The sequence below is a fragment of the Anoplophora glabripennis genome, unplaced genomic scaffold (assembly GCF_000390285.2).
Source record: "Anoplophora glabripennis isolate ALB-LARVAE unplaced genomic scaffold, Agla_2.0 scaffold54, whole genome shotgun sequence".
In the NCBI taxonomy this organism is placed as follows: Eukaryota; Metazoa; Arthropoda; class Insecta; order Coleoptera; family Cerambycidae; genus Anoplophora; species Anoplophora glabripennis.
The window spans coordinates 278,162-299,919 of record NW_019416241.1 but is presented as its reverse complement, the minus strand read 5'-3'; the positions used below and the strand labels follow the sequence as shown (position 1 = coordinate 299,919).

At 30.8% G+C, this 21,758-nt stretch overlaps 1 protein-coding gene across 1 annotated transcript in view; it reads left to right on the top strand.

The window, feature by feature from the left end:
* LOC108905181 (putative inorganic phosphate cotransporter) overlaps nucleotides 1–21,758 on the top strand; it is a 121,095-nt gene that overhangs the window by 8,121 nt on the left and 91,216 nt on the right. The gene's annotated exons all lie outside the window — the stretch shown is intronic.

Below are 21,758 nucleotides of genomic sequence, written 5' to 3'. Positions count from 1 at the left end.
TGTATTACTCTAAATAGGGGAACATGGAATGGATCGTTTTAATACTCAGCTAGAGATTTCATTTTAAAATCTGATTTGACTTAGACTGTCATAAAATTCACTTGTTGAAAGTGGGAGTTTTCATCCACATAGCAAAAATAAATAACTACATTTGATAGTATCTGAAGTACATGACAATCTGAAATATGTACTAATAAATTTTACATTTACTAAATTAAAACTAATTTGGCAATTTGTGCTTAAGCTGAGTTTATAAACTGCTACTCTAAAATAAACAATAATACATGACGATTTACGAAATAATTGCATATGGAAAAGTAATGTAAGACCTTGTTAGCGTAGAAATTGTTCTCACAGTGCATTATTTGAATAAAAATATTTCAAAATATTTTTTTAATTGAATCTTTGAATCCAATTAATTCATATTACTCGTAGGCATACGCAAACGCCTAAATGGTGATTTCCGTTTTATTTCCATAAATGAATGGGTTTTACACAAGACTTGTTTATGTGTAACATCCTTTAATTACATAAATTATGCTGTTCAATTTAGTGTAAACATTTTTTGTTAGAGCTATTGTTAATTTATTTACTACATATTATTTTCCAAGAATGTAGCTATGGAGGCATTGAGCGCTAATGTAATCGGAACTTTTAACGTTCTGAATCACTTTTCCCAGTATTTAGCCTTACTTTATATAATAGCATTAAGTGTTATTTTATTCATTGATAATAGTTTCACCTCGGTTGCGACCTATATACGTGCTATATAACGGATTTTTAATATTCCTAAGGCAAACTTCACAAACAAGAACTGTTTCTGAAATATAAAAAATACAGACGATTACTGTGGGAATTTGAACAATTATTTAGGTGTTCCTCTCACACTATGATACTGCTCTGACGATCGTTTTAAAATTTACACAATGAAATGAGAGTAAAATGTATACTGAATTGCTTTATGACAATGCTGCGTTTGTTAAGTCCACGATAGTTTATAAGATCCACGATTGTTATATACATACTGTGCCAAGAAATTATACTTGCAACTCCATTTTTGCTATATATTTCCAAACATTTTCTCTAAAGGCTTGGTTTTTGTGTCCTACATATTTTCTACTTTCCAGAATGAGAACAGATAGTTTAGTTTGGGTAAATTATATTCTATTTACTGTATTAAAAGTGCATATTACACGGAAAGGAGTCGATTCGATGAAGAATCCAATGAATATATTCGTTAACTGGTAGCTAGCAAAGTTCTTCTCGTGCTATCATTTTTACAAGTAAATTTACCAGCTAGTTTGTTAACCTAACTCATTACACATAGCTTTCCTACTTGGTCATTAAACTGCTAATCTACCTAGTAACCTGTAAATCAGCTTCTTCTAAAGATGCGATGTGTTATGTTGTGCCAACAAGGCAAGCTATGGCCTATTTAGCAATACATTTGAGTTGAATCCGTCAAAAGAAATCACGAGCAAAAACTTCGACACACAGAATGTGGTCTGTGGTGGATCTCAGCGGTCCACTGAAGTCACAGAGTGCAACAAGTTCGCAAGCGGTTAAACAAAATAAATATCAGATCGACTACATCGTTCGTGCGAAGAAAATTGCGCAATTTTCAGTGTACACAGCTTGAATTGCTCAGAATAAAAATGACTACTATCGAAAAGTTTATGTGACACAGTTTTTTCAAAATAAGGTTTTCGGCTTTATACTTTTAAAATGATGTTCAATTATTTTTCAGATTGCATAATCTAGTTGTACATGACATTTTTCATGTTTACATTCAGATATCTTAATAGCATAAAAGTAAATTGTAATAATACAATAAAAAGAGCATTATGGATGGATAAACAGCTTTCGGTATGCACATATTGGCACATATCTATTAAATTCCTATGTATTGTAATTCGACGTAATAAATTATAACGAGTTTCAAACAATAGATTAACATTATGCAGATTATCAAAAACGTTTGAAGGATTGTAGCACTTAGAAAACGTTTTAGCGGACATCATTACTCTTGTTTTTTTTTTGGTTGTTTTTGTGGGTGACTTTATTTTTCACGTCTGGTTATACAAAGTAAAGGTAAATTCCATTAAATACCCTGTTAAAAGTAATGCCAGGAAAATGAGCATAGTTAAAGGGTTACTTTAGAAAATAGTTGATGTAGGCATATACGAAATACAATTTTTAACGCTACAGTTGTTCATACAATGTTACAATTTAGTAATTGTGGAAATTTTATTAAAGAATCAATTATTTTCTCTAAATTTCGCAGGCAAAAACGGTGGTCTATTCTTTTGATCAGTTCCTGTTATTGTCAATGTAAATTTATCCACCATTTTCGAGAAAATGCTCCTCATATCGTCAAAAAGTGGATTATTTTCGAATATACTTAAAAATTATTGTAACGTCGTAGGAAAAGCTAGGGATTACATAACCCTGCCTCCATATTTTTGACCGGCTGAACACGAATCTGAGGTCAATTTTGCACCAGAGAAAATACCCACCCAATTCATAAAAAAGGGTATGCGACTTAGGATAAGAGTGTTCGGTACTTTTTTATTTAAAGCTTTCACCTGTAGCGAACACTTTTGTCTTCAAAGGATCTGGTAGTGTTTTTTTCTTTTCTTAACTTTAACCTTATCTTCTCTTTTCAACAAAATAGCTGTCCACTATCACATTCCTGTCTAGTTCAGACGTCTCTTTTCCTTAAATCTTGATGAAATCGTTCACCTTGCTCTTCCTTCGCTAGAGTCCATAAAGTAAGTGCAGTTGCAGGTTCATTAAACATCTTTGAAATTCTCCACCATTTATGCGATCAAATTATTTATAATGATGGATTTTGTGATTACTCAAAAATTCTCTGTTACATTTTTGAAGCTTTGCCATCTCACTTTCAGTCACTTTCAGTACAGTCTTTATCAGGTAACATTTTACGAATTTGAGGTCCGTCGAATATTCTCTCGTTTTAATTTAGCATCATTGATTTCAGGAAATTCTACGTACTTCTAAGTACCCGTAACTTCGTTTTCCTTCTCCAAAGCCCTAACAAATTGCTTTATTAGACCAAGTTTCATACGTAGAGAAAAAGGGACTGCGATTGGATCTAGCAAAGGCGCTTGAATTTGATAGTATCAGGTATATTTAAAAAAAGTGGCGAATTTGTAGAAATTTCTAAATCATTCACAGGCCCGCAAAAAACACTTCAAAAAAAGCTTTTTAAATCTTTATAGCTGGTTTTTATAGTTTTTGTGGTAGTAAATCTGAATTTGAACTCTGTTAATTTGTATCACCCTCAGTTTAATCACAATTCAATCTATTTAGATATGACAAGGTATTCTACGTATCCAATAAAAATGAAAAGTAATCAATTTTTAACGTGTACTCAAAACTTTATTTGAACATAGAAGTACATTTTATATACATAATACTAAGGATTTATGTGTCCATTGGTTTATATTTTCTTTCCCTCATTTAAAGCTCCTGATGTGACTTTTCTCTTATGAGCTATTTGCTATCTCTCTCGGTGAAGTGACCAACAGTAATCTCCCATTATATTGGTCTTCCAGCGTCCTTGATAGCGTTTTTCCATAACTTTTATGTGTTGGTGAAAACGCTCACATGAACCGAAAGAGGAAATTTGGCTGAATTTGTATTATTATGTATACAAGATGTTAAAATGTGAATGAATGATGGGTGATACGGCGTTTTTAATATGTTATTTTTGGAATTAGAACACTCAAAACTATGAGAATAAAGTAAAGACACCTAAAAAGTTTTTTGGTCGTTGGCCTGTGACTTATTTGTGGACACTAATTATATTTTACTGTTTTTGTATTTATGGGACAATAGAGATATGATGAATCACTATGAGTAAGCTACTTGGTCTAACCGAGAAAATCTGAATTCAGATTCAGAATTGAGATTCGTGTTCAGCAGGTTGAAATACATAAATAAAAAACAGACCGCTGTTCTTCTTTTGTGTGCTTGTGTTATTAGTCACTTCAATAATATTGTTACAAACTAAGATTCATTTCATTTTTTATTTTTGAAATAAAACTGATGCAAAAAAATTTTGCTGGAAACAGATATATCTATTATAAATCTGCAGTTAAAATTTAAATATTTTTTTTATACGCATATTAAATGAGGTATACACATTTTCCTATTTAAAATTTTATGGTAGAGATATGAGATGTGTATCAAGCGCAACAATTTCATGTTTCACAGGTATTTCAATATAATAATAAATAAATAACCCCTTATGACAATACATTTAAAACTTTTATTGCAGGCGGCAGGTAAACACCTTGTATAAGTTTATTTGTTCTACACTATAATTTGTGTGAACTTTAACCACATCTTAAACGTTTCTCGAGTAAGCACATGCTTATATCATCCGCAACTTAATAGTGATTTATGTAAAAATCCCAACCACACCGTTTGTTTCATAAATCGCGATTAATACAACATACACGTGTTCGGATGAAAAATTAATCAAACTAAGGCAAATCTGTCGGTTTGAGGAGATATCTGATTTCAAAGCAATAGAGTTTTTCAACTTGAAACTTTTGCGTCATTTTGACTGGGCAACATCGGGACATGCGTACACGTGAGTTATTAATTTTAATTAATATTAGCATTAATTTAACTAACACGCTACATTTTTTTAAACAATGTATTTTTAATTCTACAATAAGTCACCGGTATTGTTTAGAAACGTACTAAGTGGAGTATTGCATCGAGGAATAATTAATAATTACCTAGTAATTTCGTGTTCACAAAATTTGGATGAATTTTTCCACGTAACGTTTAACCCTTTAATTTTAAAAACGTTTACTGAGTTGACTCACCAAACGAAAATAATCATAATTGTCAAAGGATTGTGTTAAAATGTAGTCGCAGTTGAACTAAATACAGTTGCAGTTGAATTAAATGCAGTTGAATTAAAATGTGCTTGAATTAAAATGCCGTTGAATGCAGTTAAAATGCAGTTGAATTAAAATACATACGGTTGAAAATGCAGAAATAAAATGCAGTAGAATTAAATGCAGAATTAAATTAAATGCAGAATTAACTTAAATGCAGTTAAATTAAATAAAATGCTGTTAAATTAAATGCAATTGAATTAAATTGCAGTTAAATTACATGCAGTTGCAGATTAATTAAATGCAGTTGCAGTTGAATTAAATACAGCACTTCATGAAATACTGTCACACTAAACAATTGTTTTTCTGTTGAATAATGTTAACCAACTATAACTTAACAACGGCAATCACTATTTATTTGCTCGTCCAAATAATATAAAAATTATCAAATGTTTAATTTAGTAGAGATGAGATAATTTTTTTGGTTAGTCTTCTTGAAGGAGTTCATATAATTACACATACGTGTTTACTTAAACCTGACGAACATATTCATGTTTAAAAAACATTTAATAATATAATGATTTTTTCTAAAAGTTTCTAAAAGTGTTTATATATAATTCTGATCTATTAATATATTAATTCCATACGAAAAGAAGCCACCTAATGAAACAATCCAAAGTAAAACGAAAAAATCTCTTTATACCTAGTAGCTGTTTTTTTGCTTGTTGATCTTTATCAGGAATAAAACAATTTCATTATATCAGACATTTGTTTTCATATTGATTACACTGACATATAATTCTATTTTTAATTTGGTATTTATTACTAACTGTCTACTAGGTATTGCTGGTGTAAATCAAGACTAGTTGGAGCATGTAAGCCATAGGGCAGTTGCTTCTCAATATCAGCAGTTATTAGTTTTGTATGCGTGGTTAGATATACAGGGTATAAGAAGTTTGACTACCATTACTTCAACATGAGAAACAGTAATCATAAATGAACAAAAAAGTTGTATATTACGGGGACGTAAGATTAACAGTTTTCAAAATACAGCGAGTATTAATATTAGGGAGTTTCATCACAACGTGACAACAGCGCTTAACCTAACGCTACACAGCTGGTGCATACCATGTGTGCACGCGGCAGACTTGTTCTACGGAAAAAATGTAAACATCTATTATTGTGAAACATTTAGTAAATTTCAAGACAATTGATTTCCAGTTTTTAAATAAATAAAATAAAATTTATCGATTTTGTAGAACGAAGATAGTGTTGTGCTTATATTTTAGCTCGAATTTTAGTAATTATGAATCTCTTAAAACAGGAACTTAAACTTTTAATCAAATTATGAATTTGAAAAATATGTAATTAAAGTACCCAAATATTCACGTCATTCAAACAGTCATACGTATTAAAAATAATTTAGGTACTTACCGAAAAGCAAAATTTAGTAATTTTTAAATGCACAAGTACAAAACAAACTACAACATATGATCAAAATGTGCATCATCATTTTCGATGCACATACGACACCTTCGAATTCAACCCTCAAGCACTCCCTGGAAAACACCCAAAAAAGGAAATAGTGATACGCAAAAAACACTCAGCCACGGTTCAATTCCAAATACCAACTGAATTGTGTATTGCTCCACCGCGCCGATGTCGCATTACTCGATATGAATTTTATCGAATTTTAAATTTATTACAACACTAATAATGTTTAAGAATTAATCATAACGAAGTTCAAGAAAGTGATAAACTTTGTATTTTATGGTATTCTATGCACGCAGTTATGTCAATATTCCTTAATTAATCGAACTTTTGTACATCAAGTTTGATAATTTTTTTCTCGGATATAGTTGAGTTTAGGACCCATGTCATATAAGGTTTCTTTGTTTATTTTAATGTATTCTCTCGCCTGTTAAAATTAAGACAATCAAGCTTCTAACATCCTGTATGTATATTCAATACCTATATTTCTGGTACAGATATATCTATTATAAATCTGCAGTTAAAATTTAAATATTTTTGTATACCCATATTAAATGAGGTATACACATTTTCCTATTTAAAATTTTATGGTAGAGATATGAGATGTGTATCAAGCGTAACAATTTCAAGTTTTACAGGTATTCCAATATAATAATAAATAAATAACCNTTTAGCCGGAATTTTAGTAATTATGAATCTCTTAAAACAGGAACTTAAACTTTTAATCAAATTATGAATTTGAAAAATATGTAATTAAAGTACCCAAATATTCACGTCATTCAAACAGTCATACGTATTAAAAATAATTTAGGTACTTACCGAAAAGCAAAATTTAGTAATTTTTAAATGCACAAGTACAAAACAAACTACAACATATGATCAAAATGTGCATCATCATTTTCGATGCACATACGACACATTCGAATTCAATCCTCAACCACTCGCTGGAAAACACCCAAAAAAAGGATATAGTGGTACGCAAAAAATACTCAGACACGGTTCAATTCCAGATACCAACTGAATTGTGTATTGCTCCGCCGCGCCGTTGTCACATTGCTCGATATGAATTTTATCGAATTTTAAATTTATTACAACGTTAATAATTTTTAAGAATTAAGCTTAACGAAGTTCAAGAAAGTGATAAACATTGTATTTTATGGTATTCTATGCACGCAGTTATGTCAATATTCCTTAATTAATGGAACTTTTGTACATCAAGTTAGAGATTTTGATATTTTTTTTCTCGGAAATGGTTGAGTTTAGAACCCATGTCATATAAGGTTTCTTTGTTTATTTTAATGTATTCTCTCGCCTGTTAAAATTAAGGCAGTCAAGCTTCTAACACCCTGTATGTATATTCAATACCTATATTTCTGGTATCGCAGGACATTATTTGACTTTATTTGATAAGATTGAAAAACAATTTAAAGCAAAATCATTTACATAATATAATTAAATAAATTAGAGAATGCAATCTCTTGTAATGAATTTGTATAAAAGTTTCAGTACTTGTGGTACCATAAAAATCGTGTAATGAGCTCTTCCTATTGCTATTAAGGATTTTTCATTCTTAGAATACAATTATGTTTAATTAACTATATATAAAGTATTTTTAACTCAAATATTAAGAAATTCTTGATATTATTTCATAAATTCAGTTCTATATAATCCACATCTGTAGAAATAACCCTCACTGAATAATGTGTAATAATATTTTAAAATTAAATAGGCTCGCAAATTAATAATACGAATGGTTTGTGGGTAGGCTTGTCAGAAACACACCGGAAATGACAGTTAAATCATAATTAAAACGTTACAATAAATTAATCTTCAATTAAATTTATATGAATATACAATACCTTTTCAAAAGAGAAATGTATGAAAACCTTACAGTGTGGGGACTTATCCATAAACAGTTTACATATTCATACTAATCCATATGTAGCTCTAAAGATATTTACACTAAATTTGATGAATGAATCCATGAAAAGCAACTGCCAAATTTGTCAGAATATCAGCGAGATATTTTGTTAAAAATGCATTAAGTGATCTAGGCTATTTAAATATTCCTGACATTTTTGTTTCAGTTTTATTTTATATATGAAAATCAATAATTTGCATGATTTATATTTATATCAACACATATTTTATTATAATTGTTGTGACCGACTGAATTTAAATAAATTTAAAATGTATGTAAATGTATTTGAAATACGTTCTCTTAAAAAAAAAAACATTATCAACTTGTGGGCCTCTAAATTAAAATAAAGGAATGAATAGTATAAAAAGTAACATTAGTTATTGTAAAGCAAGATCGCCAATTATTGTTTTCCACATAAAAAACTTTCAGCCTTGCCCAGCTTCCCGCCAAATGAAAAAAGTGTTGCATTGTGAATGTATAGGCACGAATCGAACTGGAAAATATACAAATCGAATAGAAATCAGTCAACCTTCGCATGTTTATGCTCAAGTGCGTCGAATATTTTAAATATTTAGGCCAAATGGACAAACTGCTTGCATAAATCTGAGAGTGAAGTTAATTGAAAGTGTGAAACGATTTACTTTTCTTAAAAATGCTTTTGTTACGGTAAGAGTATGAATGTATCGCCGATAAATTATTAGGAAACTGTAATTTGTACAGATTTTGTACGCTGTTTCTTTTGGCATCTCTGTATGTACCCGTGTAGAGAACAAGTCGTCAAAACCAATTTTTTTTTTAAATTAATCAAAATTTCTATATCACTATAATCAAAATATGGGAATCCAGGTTGTAATAATAAAACTTCACAAGAGCACATTGTTTTAAGCAAAAAAAAATCATGAATGTAGATTGCAGTATGTTTAATTTTTGAGATGCAAGGTCCTGAAATTAAAAAATATTATATTTTTTAATATATCAACCCCAACGACGTAGACTGATAAAACTTGGGTCACTGACTTATCTAATTATAGGGAAAAATTCGCTCAGCTGATTTATAAATACGTCCACCAATGGCGGAGATATATAGGATCATTACTACTGTGATTCTGGATAAGTTTCCCGATTAAGAGTTCCTAATCAGTCCGTAATGAATACATTATTTTATATATATATATGAAAGAACCTCATATATGGAAATGCCTATAAATATTTTGACATACAGTAGAGGAAAGTGCCGTTATTTATGTAATAAATACATATAAAAATATTTTTATTTAAAAACATATTAATTTCAGTTTTAAAATGATTTAAATATGTAATATATTTCCCTCGGTAAAACTCATTGTAAAGAGTTAGAAAATAGATTGGTACCAGAAGCATCATATCAATTTTTATAAATAAAAGTTCCGATATAAATTGAAAATAATTTTAAAAAATGCAAAAGGATTTTGATGTTTCATATTTATTTGTTCTTAAGCTGTATGACTGATATAAGAAATAAATTAAAAATACCAAGGTAATTAGTATATAATTATTATTTAAATATTTATTTATTTATTCATTGGTACACTATCAAGACAGAGAAAACTCCAGTTACAAGATAAGGAATATCATATTTTACCACGTAATAAATAAAATAATGCATATGCAAACAAAAAGGTTAACAGAACTAAACAAAAGGAAACAAGTCAGAATTGTAAAACTTGCTTTTTTACAGTCAACTCAAATGGCTACAAGAAGTTTCAAATTTTATTATTATTATATTATCCACATTTGAAAATATTATACTACTGCCATCCATTTACTGTGGAACTATAATTAACACTACACAGACTCTTACTAAATTGCTTGATCTAACTGCTTAACCAAACTATCGCAAAAAGATAAATTAGACACTAAAATAGGAAAACCAATAAACAGTATTAAATAATCAATAAAATTGTGAATACGATTAAATAAATACGAAACCGAATGATTCATGAATTCATCCCAATACAAAGTTATGTTAAATCTGGGAAGTAAAGCAATACTAGGAAAACTTTGCCAAGTATAAAAACATGTTTTTGTACCACAGAAGCTTAACAGAACATCTCCGGACCTATTCAATTGCATTCCTTTGTATGTCGTATCCAGGATTTCATAGTACTGATGCATATTCAAGTTTAGAACATGCATATACGTAGAGTGATTAGCCTCTCTGCACTATTAAACTGTTCGTCATTTATTGAAATGATTTCTAAGTTATTAGAGACATTGACAACCCCATCATTCAATACATTGTTAAAAATCAGCTTTGGATCAAATTTACGTAACACTAAAGTCTAATCCCGATTTACAATGTTCAGATGCAAATGTTAATGTAAAATATATTCATTTGGTTTTAATATTTCAGTTATAATTCAATGTAAAGAAGTTAGAAATTTTTGTATATTTCTTAATTTAAGGAAAAGTACATTTTGAAGGACGATAGCAAAATTTGGAATGACTATCCATTATTGAATTAACCCGAGACTCTAAACTAAGTAGACTGCTCAATGTGGAACCCAAGAAAAAACTGCCTGTTTTTCGGAGATCTCTCCTGAATTCGACACCTCGCTTCGATACGCCCATTTATTGGGTCCAGAAGTTTCTGTTCTTATCTTATTGGTGGGCTCCTGAATATCGGGACGCTCTGGTATAACTATACTATGTTAATAATTACCTAATTGACTGGACTAAATAATTCTGTGACTAACTGAACTCGCAAGTAGCCCTAGCCTTCCTCTAGTGACTCCGTGTAGCAATACGGGACGGATAAGTCAATCTCATTTAATCTATTCTTATAGCTTGGAAAATCCGCCTAAAAACCAGCTATTTAATCTATTATTATTTTTCTAACTTCTATCAACTTATTCTTGGAATTCCTACGTTCTTTGGAATGCATTTCGCGAGTTATTTGAAATATCGATTTTTCTCTTTACTAGATACTCAACACATGGACCCGACAGTCTAAGTGAACTTGTTAAAAAATACTGCTAAATTTCTCCGAAGGACGACGCTAAACCTACTTGAAAGCCTTTAACTTTCGATAATTAATGTCGACTGAAATATTTTACTTTTTGTCCCATCCGTTCGGAGAACTAACAAATAAATTACTACGCGTCCCGGCTTTTGTTAGCTTAATATACCTTTAAAATACTTCTCTAGTTTGGAATTCTTACATTCTTTTTGTTGCCAAAATACTTTTTTTTAGTTTCTCCCGATATTTGGGTAATAATAAGTGACATTAAGAAGTTTAAGTTTAGATGTAATTAGGGGAGAATTGATTATAAGGTTGAGTAAAAGTATTTTCATATTCATAACCACATTAAAAAAATCTGAATTTTTATGAAGGTACAAGATCTGCCTGTCTGTCTCCATTCCTTTAACTTTTCTAATCAGATGTCAATTTGATTTTATTTCTTCTTCTTCTTCTTCTTCTTCTTCTTCTTCTTCTTCTTCTTCTAGTGGTTGGTTCTAAAAAGTCCCACAGCACTGCGGCCTAATTAGGCCTATTGTGCGTCCCACTACTAGTCCTATTCAGCAAGTAGATTTGTCCTTTTTACAAAGTCCAAAAGCTTCCTTGCTGAGACTTCTCTCAGTTCCTTGGGTTCCAAATAGGTTACCCAAGGAGCGCCATTCTGCTACGTGCAAATCCCATTCACTCGCCGAGGATATGCAGAGAAGTTTCATCCGCCGATTCACATCCTCGGCAGACCGGACTGTCTACAAGCTTTAGCTTATTATTTAGCAGTTGTTTCCTAAAGTGACAGTGTCCCGTTATCAGTCCTGTCACTCTCCTGAGCCGGATTCTGTTCAAGCTCAGTAAATCATTCATTTATTTTATCTTAGCTGTGGCTTATTAATTAGAACTTATAACTTTACTGAAGTGGTGTTTATAATTTTTTCCTGATGTGATTTCTAAGGGTTCCGAAAGATCATATAGGAATCTTTATTTAAGTTTTATAACTTGCGGAATCGGTCGGAATACTTCGCCAAAATAAAAAATTGTTCAAATAGAATTGTGAATTCGTTCCAATGTATATAATAGAAGTTGATCATTATCGAAAACGATAATCTTCATGTTTACATTACATTGTTATAACCAACAGTTCGCGGAAAGAGGAACATTTTAATTTATCACGTTCCGCGGATTAAATAATAAATTATCGATTTCCGATAACAAATCTAAAGGGAATCAAAGTATTAGCTTTATCTATTCATGTATCGAACTAAAATATTGGTTTTTTATTTCCGTAAGCCACTGACCCAGGTTTACATATTTACACTCAACTCAGTGAAGCGAAATTTCAAGGGTGCACTCTCGCGCTCTAAATAGAATGTTAATTTTAGAAGTGCAGAATCGATGCGCCCTTAGTGAGAACGGGGGGATTTGCTGCATTTACATATTAACGGATTTCACTTTATATTCAAAGGCGGTAAAAAGTAAATACTGATGTTTTTAGTGGATACCTTTTAAAACCATTTAATGAATACGAAATTAGACATCAGTTACGTACCTCTACAATTGTTTTTATTATTTATTAAATATAAAATTTCCTTGAGACTATAACTCAAGAATGAGAGTAAAGTTAGTCAAATGCGACAGCGTAAGATGCGGCATCGTTACGGCGATGGATTCGCGGTTCTTAAATACAGACCGATACAAATAAGTTTGCTTCTGAGACATCCCGCCCACAAACGCACACATTTGTTGGTTTACGTTTATTATAGTGAGATACGCATAGAAAAAAGAATTAAATCAGATTAAATCAGTGTATAACTTTATATTAGTGTTGGAAAGAGGGGCATAAATAATTTTTGACAAAAGTCAGAAGGCCATAAGTATTCATATACTGGGAAAAAAATCAGTGTTAGTGAAAGCAATAAAAGTACGGTGTGAATCCACTGAGTGAAATGAAAGTGAATATTTCACTCAATTGGGCGTAAACAGAAATTGATACATTACTGAGTAAAATTGAGTGAATTTTTTTTACAGTGTATATTTGTTTTTCATTGTTAATAGTGAATTTGTTTTTAAATAATTTATTAGGTATAAACATATTCTATTTCAGAGTTTTATCGTTTCAGTGTCTGTTAAATTAATCGAAAGCCATTTTAAGCAAGTACGAAAGACTTCTTAATGCCATTTAAAAATGTTTTTAATTTATTAAAGTAAAGTTTATTGCCCTTACAAAGTAAAAACTTTTCCTTTTACGGCAAAACACAATAGTTTTCGTTTTTTACTTCCGATATGCGTTAGAGAAAGTAGCCACAAAAGTATTGTCAGTGAAATATTTCGATTAAAATTGTAGTTTGAAAAAGTATTGTATTGAAATTGGTACAAAAGTTTAAGGTTCACACAATCATAAAATCATTACAAATTCAGTGAGTTTCTATCGTTAACGCAATTCTAATTCTTCTGCGTCAGATATCTTATGTGACATTATTTTGTAAAACTTTATTGCTATGTAAAATATAAAATATAGGCCTTTTTAAAGGAATAAGTCTGTTATTATGGCACCTACTTAGAGAAAGGGTATAATTTCTAACGATTTTTTACGGCCCAATAAATTGCAAAACTTTGCAAATCCCAAATCCGTAATAGAATGTAAACAGTCTTTTCTTTCTAAAAAATAATGGTAAGTAAACCTAAGCGTTTTCCCTGATACATTTTTATTTTTAAATACAGAAAAGAAGAGCAATGCACTGGAAACTTAAATAAACCTGTTTTAAATTGTAACTTTTATTATCTAAAATCTATAAGCACCTCTTTTATAAAATATTTTTGGCATATTGATTACAATCTACTTTCGTTTGAGGTCTGGTTGGTTCAATGGTTACCATTTGTATACCATATCTCACAGCCAGTGAAATACTAATAGATAATAATTCAAAAAGTACATCCTGGTCTTACTTATAATTTGTTAAATAGTTCAGCGTAATAGTGCTTTTAAGATTAGTACCTATATAAAACATTTAGGTAAATATTACATTAAAATTTCCTAAAAAATATTTCTCAAAACTATATTTAGAAGCATTCAATTGTTATTTTTAAAGGATACTAATGATACTAATGACTCTCTAGTTGTTTAAGTTTACTATTAAATTAATATAAATCGATGATAGTATGGGACATTACGTCACTTTTTTTTATCAATAAAAATTCAAAAAAATACCTGTACTTAATATATTACAGTAATTAGATGAACACAGAAAACAAGCCCTATGATAAAAAAATAGTTAATTATTATTATTTAAGGAGAACGCTATTCTTACTGATACAAAATAATAAAAAATCGTCAATTAGTTTGCTTTTATAGAAATATCTGCAGTGTCCCGATTCTTTCCACTATTTTCGATAATACTGTTTTTGATCTAAAATGCAACAAGTTAGAAATGAGTTCAGTCAATCTTTTTCTGAAAGCTTTAACATGCTTATTTCTTTTAACTGATGTGTATTATAAACTGTAATGTGTAACTTAAACCCGACGTTTGTACTCCACGACCAAAAACTAAAATTACGATGCGAAATATTTGGTAATAGCCTTTAATGTTACGTTCACGAACACAAATTACAACTGTTCTGAAAGGAAATCACAAAATGTAATGATTGTATCACGCAACAACGTTCTCTTCTCATTTTCTGGGTGGAAATGTTTGGAATCGGAGAATTAATTGAATCAAGCTGACCTTGTAGAAATCGTCTATTTCTTGGTGGCAATGACTGTTTAAAGATTACTTTACAAACTTCTATTTCTATTTTAAAAGCTCGATTTAAAATCACCACGCCTTATATTGCTGTAAAAGGCTCAGCTTTGCAGAAAATGTGTCTGAGATCCGGACAGATCCTTTTTTTGAAGAGTACCCAAACAAATTGTAAATAATTATGAACTTTCCATTCGATTCCTACTTTCCAGTGCGTATAATAACTATATATTCCAGTATATGATAAATTACTCATTATAGCTGCTTCAATATTTTGGTAGAAATATTGCAAAATTTATTGTAGCGAATCACCTTTCTGGATACCCTGTATCCGCCGAATTTCCGTTGCTGTTTTACTCTTCAAGCTGTCATTTTGTTTCGAACGATTCAACAGTCATGACAACACCCGGAAAAGGCAATTTCACTTAATAAGGACCATGAGAGCCTGTTTACCTTGATGTTAGTTAAATAAACTGAAAAGTAGCCAGTGGGTTTCAATTTGGCGTTAGGGATGCTCAGTCGAGAGGATTTTCAATTCAAATATTGAGAAAAAGTTTTGGGTTTTTTACAGAAAGCCTTCATCTGTTTAATTACAATGTATAATACAGTTTGTTTTAATCCGAAATATAGTTGTAAATTGTTGTGTAAGTTGGAATATAACGGCGTGCGGGGAGAATTAGTACCATGAATAGAATGTTCTTTTAGTAACAGGCTATTTATAATGCAGATTGGTGACTGTCACTCTGAGAAACGAGATGTTTTAAATGGTGTGCCACAGGGCTTAGTGCTGGGCCCTTCTTATTTCTAGTTTATGTATCTGATCTTACAAAGCACCGAGCATTTGAATCGTTTTCCTGTGCCGATTAGGGTTTGCAATCCCGCAGTATTTTTATTCCAGCTGGAAATTTGCGGTAAATTCACCTTTACAGCGGGATCCCGCTGTAATTCCCGCGAGAGATTTAAAAATACGTATATTTATATATGAAAATAATAATGCTATTATTGTGGAATTAAAGATATGGAAGATAGCGGTACGGGTATGTTTCAAAACAAAATTTATTTCCCTCGTAGCTCCTAGCTTCGTCCTGCGCAAGGATCATCGCACCTGAAATAAAATATGTTTACACCGTGGCGTTATTTCCCAAACTAATTATTCCAAAAGTGGACTTAAGATTTTGCTATATTCCTTATAATCGCTAAAAGTAAAAAATGACCTGTTTTATTATTCATATTCTATTTGTATGAACTGGGCAAACAAACAACCAACAAAGGATAAATCGATAGAACAAGGTCAAGGACACCTGGTTTTCGTCCAGGGCTCAGGGTATTTAAATAGACAGACACATTTTCGTACTCGGGAAATGGAGGGTGATGAATAGTTCTGTACGTGGACAGTCCTTGCTTACCTACATCCAGTGAAAAATGAATTTCATGTGTACTAAAATACATTTGTTGGCGACTCCAAACCTTGAAATACTTTTTACAGATTTTGAAGTAATTCAAAAACAATATTCTAGATAGGAATCTATATATAGTTTCATGTATGGTTTGTAGATATGACGTTACACTGAATTTAGAAAAAAATAACATTAAACATACAAAGTGAAATTTCGAAAATTATGCATTTTGTGCTCGGTAGGGGGCGTTAGTTATATCTTACTGATGGAGTAACATGTTTTTCACGTTAAAGTCATGTTCAATAATATAATAATTACCAGTTATTTTCTGATTCGGTGTGTAAAATATAAATAAATATTTTCTGGAATAGAAAAAATTGATCAGTAATTTCCTAGTAAAATTTATCAAATACAGTGTAAATTAGTCATGATGTATTGAGTATAATTGAACAATTTTTATTGATAACAATATTTTTCATAAATATTGGAAACAAAGGAATTTTCGGTTACATTTTGTAAAACCTACGAATTTCTATTTGTATCATTTTTCTGCTTCATATTATCTTTAAGAAAAATTTTTAAGCATTGCTATTTTTATATTTTTTTAATACTAATCTAATTGAAATATTTCTATGAACATAAGCTTATGGATTTTTTTAAATATCAGTTCCTGTCTTTGCGTTTAGAAAATAGCTTACATCATATAGAATATTTCGATTCAGTAATTCAATAAATGATAAAATATTTTTTGCGATGAAGTTATATTTTATTAAAACTAATAAAACATTTTCTTATTAAAAAACTGTTTACAGATCATTTTTTATCAGCTTTAAAATTAATTAACGGAACTGTAATTAGCATTGGAAATACTTATTTACTTCCCAGATTACCAAGGCTAAAAAAAGCTTACTTTGATAACAGAGTAAGATACAGACACTGTCGTACCATGAATTCGTATCCAGTCTCTTTTCATACGAATAGTTTGTTAGGAATTTGTATAATTTCGTACACACTCGCATCTAATTCGACAGGAAACGGTTCCAAAACGGTTCAACACAATTGATCAACTCGGTGATTACTCAAGACCATTCAAAATTAGAACCAAATGAAGTAAATGGTCGAGAGGTTTCGGAACTTTGGATTACTGACCCTTTTTCAGAAATGAATTTTATTAGGATTATACAGGGTATCCCATAAGCACATGATTAAAAAGGTACTGCGATATTCTTTGGCTCAAAAGAAGTCCATTTGACCTAACTTCCATTAAGAAAAAATGTCTGGCTCCTCTGCTATTGACTGTCAAAGTTCTTGAAAAAAAAAAATTGCGTAAAAACTATGAATGCTACAAGATTTTACCAAGAGCACGAAAATCTCAAAAAAGGACTGAAGCATCAATAAAAATAAAATGAATTAATTCCAGCGACCAAATAAAAAGTTCTGGTAATTCTTGTACCAAGACACTCAAGAATACCACTAGCCCAAAGCAGATGGACGCGATTGCTTTATCAAAACATGAGTTTTACTTAGGAACAAGTCCACAGCAAGTTTCATTAAAATCCATCGTAACAGGGACACCATGTATAGTGATTTTTTTATGTACTATATTTCCCTCCAGATTTTAAAAACAAAGTTTTTCAGAGAGATATTTCCCAACAATTGCGATGACTGAATTAACAACACCTTTTTCCTTTCAGCATCCTAGATCTAACATTCCTAAAACCCAAGGGGTACTATCTCCCACTATGGAAAATACTGCTACAGTGAAATATCTTTAAATGTAGTTTAAAAACTTCAGCATTTGCAACTGGATACTCAAAAATTGTTTTTGTAATGAAATTTGTACCTTCAAAATATGCTTCATGCTTTTATGTACTTCCATTCACTCAACATAATGTTCTGAATCCACACGTTTACATTTTACGGTATAGAAAAAGAGTGACTAGGACTTTTGTCAGTCTTATTTAAATTAGTCAAAGCAGTTAAATCAATCAAAGAAGTAATTAAACTCTTTACTTTACCTATCATTATGTGATTCTTATTTACTTCATTTATGATTTTCGTACTGTTTTGTAATATTAATGTTTACCATTGAGGAAAATCGTTCCCTTAAGCAATATTTTACCAACTGTTATGTTAAATAATGTTGTATCTGTGGGATATTTATAGACGCATAAGTGGTAAAACTCTTAGAACTATTCTCCTTCAATTTAATTATTATTTTTCATAGGCCAATAAACTTTTGAAACTATTCACTGAAAAGGACAATCTTCATTATACTCTGATAGAAATATCAGTAGTGAATTAGACCACGACTATTCAGTATTTGTCAATCTATAGAATTTTTGCTAACGAATAAGTTTTCTGTAGTAATTTTATGAACAAATGTTTGTAAAACGATATTTTGTTCCTTGATTTACTTTTTATATACTACTCTCCTCTACATATAGAAAGGAAGGGATGACTAAGGCAAGTCCTTAATGATAGGCAAGGAGAGTTAAGCATTGTGTTATTAAGCAAATAGGTGTCAAGGCATGAAGGATACTGGCCAATGAAGAAGCAGATGCCCCAGCAAGAATAGGTTTTTCTGAAATTTGTAGTTCTAAACCTGACTTTAGAATACCAAAAACAATGGTAGGTACGTAGTATCATAACTCTGTGGAAGGAACTTCAACATAAATCTGTCTCACTGACTAAGCATAACGAAGTAAAGACATCCAAGTCGAAATGGTTAAAAAAATCATCGAATCCGGCGATTATTGATGTACTGCAATTAAACGGAAGTTAAATCAATTACGTTGTGGAATCTGAAGAATCATCTGCACACAATAAGCTTGGTTACACAATGACGAACTTATAGGTAGATTCCCACATAGTCTTCAAATGTGAAACATTACGGGTTAGAGATATAATCTTCAGTGAATAAACTGCCAGAAGGATTTTCAAAAACAAATACTTAGAGGCTGTTAAACCTGATGAAGGCAACATATTTTTAAAGAATACAGAGAGCAACTCGTTAAGTTTCTAGGCTGCTGTATTGGTACCCACAGTGACTACCAACTGTATTTATTAGTGAAACAATACGTTGTGAGAAGGCTTCATTTTAAATGTTTTCTTCTACTTCTCCATCTAACAATGGTCAAAATATTTCTTTTCTTGCCTAACGCATTATATNAATTAAACGGAAGTTGAATCAGTCAGGTTGTGGAATCTGAAGAATCATCTGCACACAATAAGCTTGCTAACACAATGACGAACTTATAGGTAGACTCCCACATAGTCTTCAAATGTGAAACATTACGGGTTAGAGATATAATCTTCAGTGAATAAACTGCCAGAAGGATTTTCAAAACAAATATTTAGAGGGTGTTAAACCTGATGAAGGCAACATATTTTTAAAGAATACAGAGAGCAACTCGATAAGTTTCTAGGCTGCTGTATTGGTACCTACAGTGACTACCGGCTATACTTATTAGTGAAAGAATACGTTGTGAGAAGGCTTCATTTTAAATGTTTACTTCTACTTCTCCATCTAACAATGGTAAAAACAGTTCTTTTCTTGCCTTACGCATTGTATTCCAAAAATGAGCACACCATTGCAAACGCATTACACATACCTACATCAAGACGAATATGTAGACTTGACCAGTGGCCACCAGTTTAGACTTTGTAAATCAAGAAGAAAGCCTAGACCTGTCAGCTTTTATCTCCTTTAGTACGAGTTCTTTAATGACATACATATTTCCTGGGAAGCAGATTAGAACGATATGTTTCACTGAATGCCCTTCTCTGATTTATCCCACTCAATTTTTTTAAATGAGAATATTTAAAGATAGTAATTTAGATAACTTGATTGAAAGATTCGAGAAACTAACATTCACTGTTTGTAAGTTACTCTTTACATAGTTACCAGCATTTAGCAAAGTTTTGAATAGTAAATATTTCCCATTTTAAATAATATAACACGCAAATGACAAACATTGCTTATTCCTTTTAAACATTTTCTGTATTTTCATTCCAAAGGACATAAATCGTGATAGACTCTCCTAGCAAGGCCCCTCTGTAATTGTCATTTAAATAAAATTATTCAATTATTTATTCTCACGAAAATTCTGCGAAAATCTGCTTACACCATTCTTAACTAACGTCATCAATTATTAAATAATGCCCATAATACACAATTAAACATTCGTAATGACAATTGTTCGCCACAGAAAATGTTCATTTGTTAAGCCACATATACGAGAACTGAGAATGAGAATTACTATTTAATAGTTCAACGTAACTAGCTTCATTGTTAAAATGTTTTATTAGCAATGTGGTAACCGATTGTCGTCTACAAGGATACTTTGACACGAGCTTTTAGTTATACGAGAATTAATAGAACCAATAAGGCAATATAAAGTCAATGTGAACTCTATTTAACGTAATAGAGTCTACAAAATTAGTTACTGCAAAAGAATTACCGTTTTTTATCGAAATTTTTTTCATTTTGAAAGCAGTTTAACATCTAAACTAATTAAAAAGAAGAATGGAGGAAACCTTTCAAGGAACATTTTAAAGTTTACTGATAAAACATTGGGTAGATCTTTTTTTATATAGCACGTTTTAAATAATGTTTATTATAAGACGGCAATATATTCCAACTTTTCTTATTCTATTGGAAACTAATTGTGGCAATGTGGCAAAATACAACTTTAATAAAAAAGGCATAAATAATTAGTCCTTAAATATGTCCTGTAAATTTATTGTATCGACTTCAAAATTATTTGCAACTATTAAGTGCTTCCGTTCAACAAACCGACGGATTTAAAAATTGCTTTTAACAAAAATAATTTGGAATTGTCACCTAGTAACCGGTACAACGAAAACCAGCTTAAGGATTCACTTATCTCAACCAATCTAAGTTTTAAAGCAGTGTCATTGTTTATGAATACTTTCTAATACTAACACTGGTATATCAACATTTGTTTTCTTAACTTATAGCAGGGATGTATCAATTATTAAGTAAATTTTGGATTTGCACAAAATGTTACTCGGCTGAAAATTGAAATGCCCTGGCTGAATTATTCATTAGATAGGCTCAGGTTATCTCAATAACGGAACAAATTGTTCGCGAGTTTGCGAACTTAAGCGTTTGCTTCCTTTTAAGAGTTAAATATTTCTGTCGGTTTCTAAGTAATTAATATTTCCGTCATTATTCTTTCCATATAAATAATTGTGGTTTTCCTAATGTGGCATTGGTGGTATTGTACTTATCTATTCACCACATCGTGTTCTCCGATTTGTTAAATGCATTTAGAAACACCTCTGTGTCTCCTAAAACCGCATAATAAATTATATTCATAT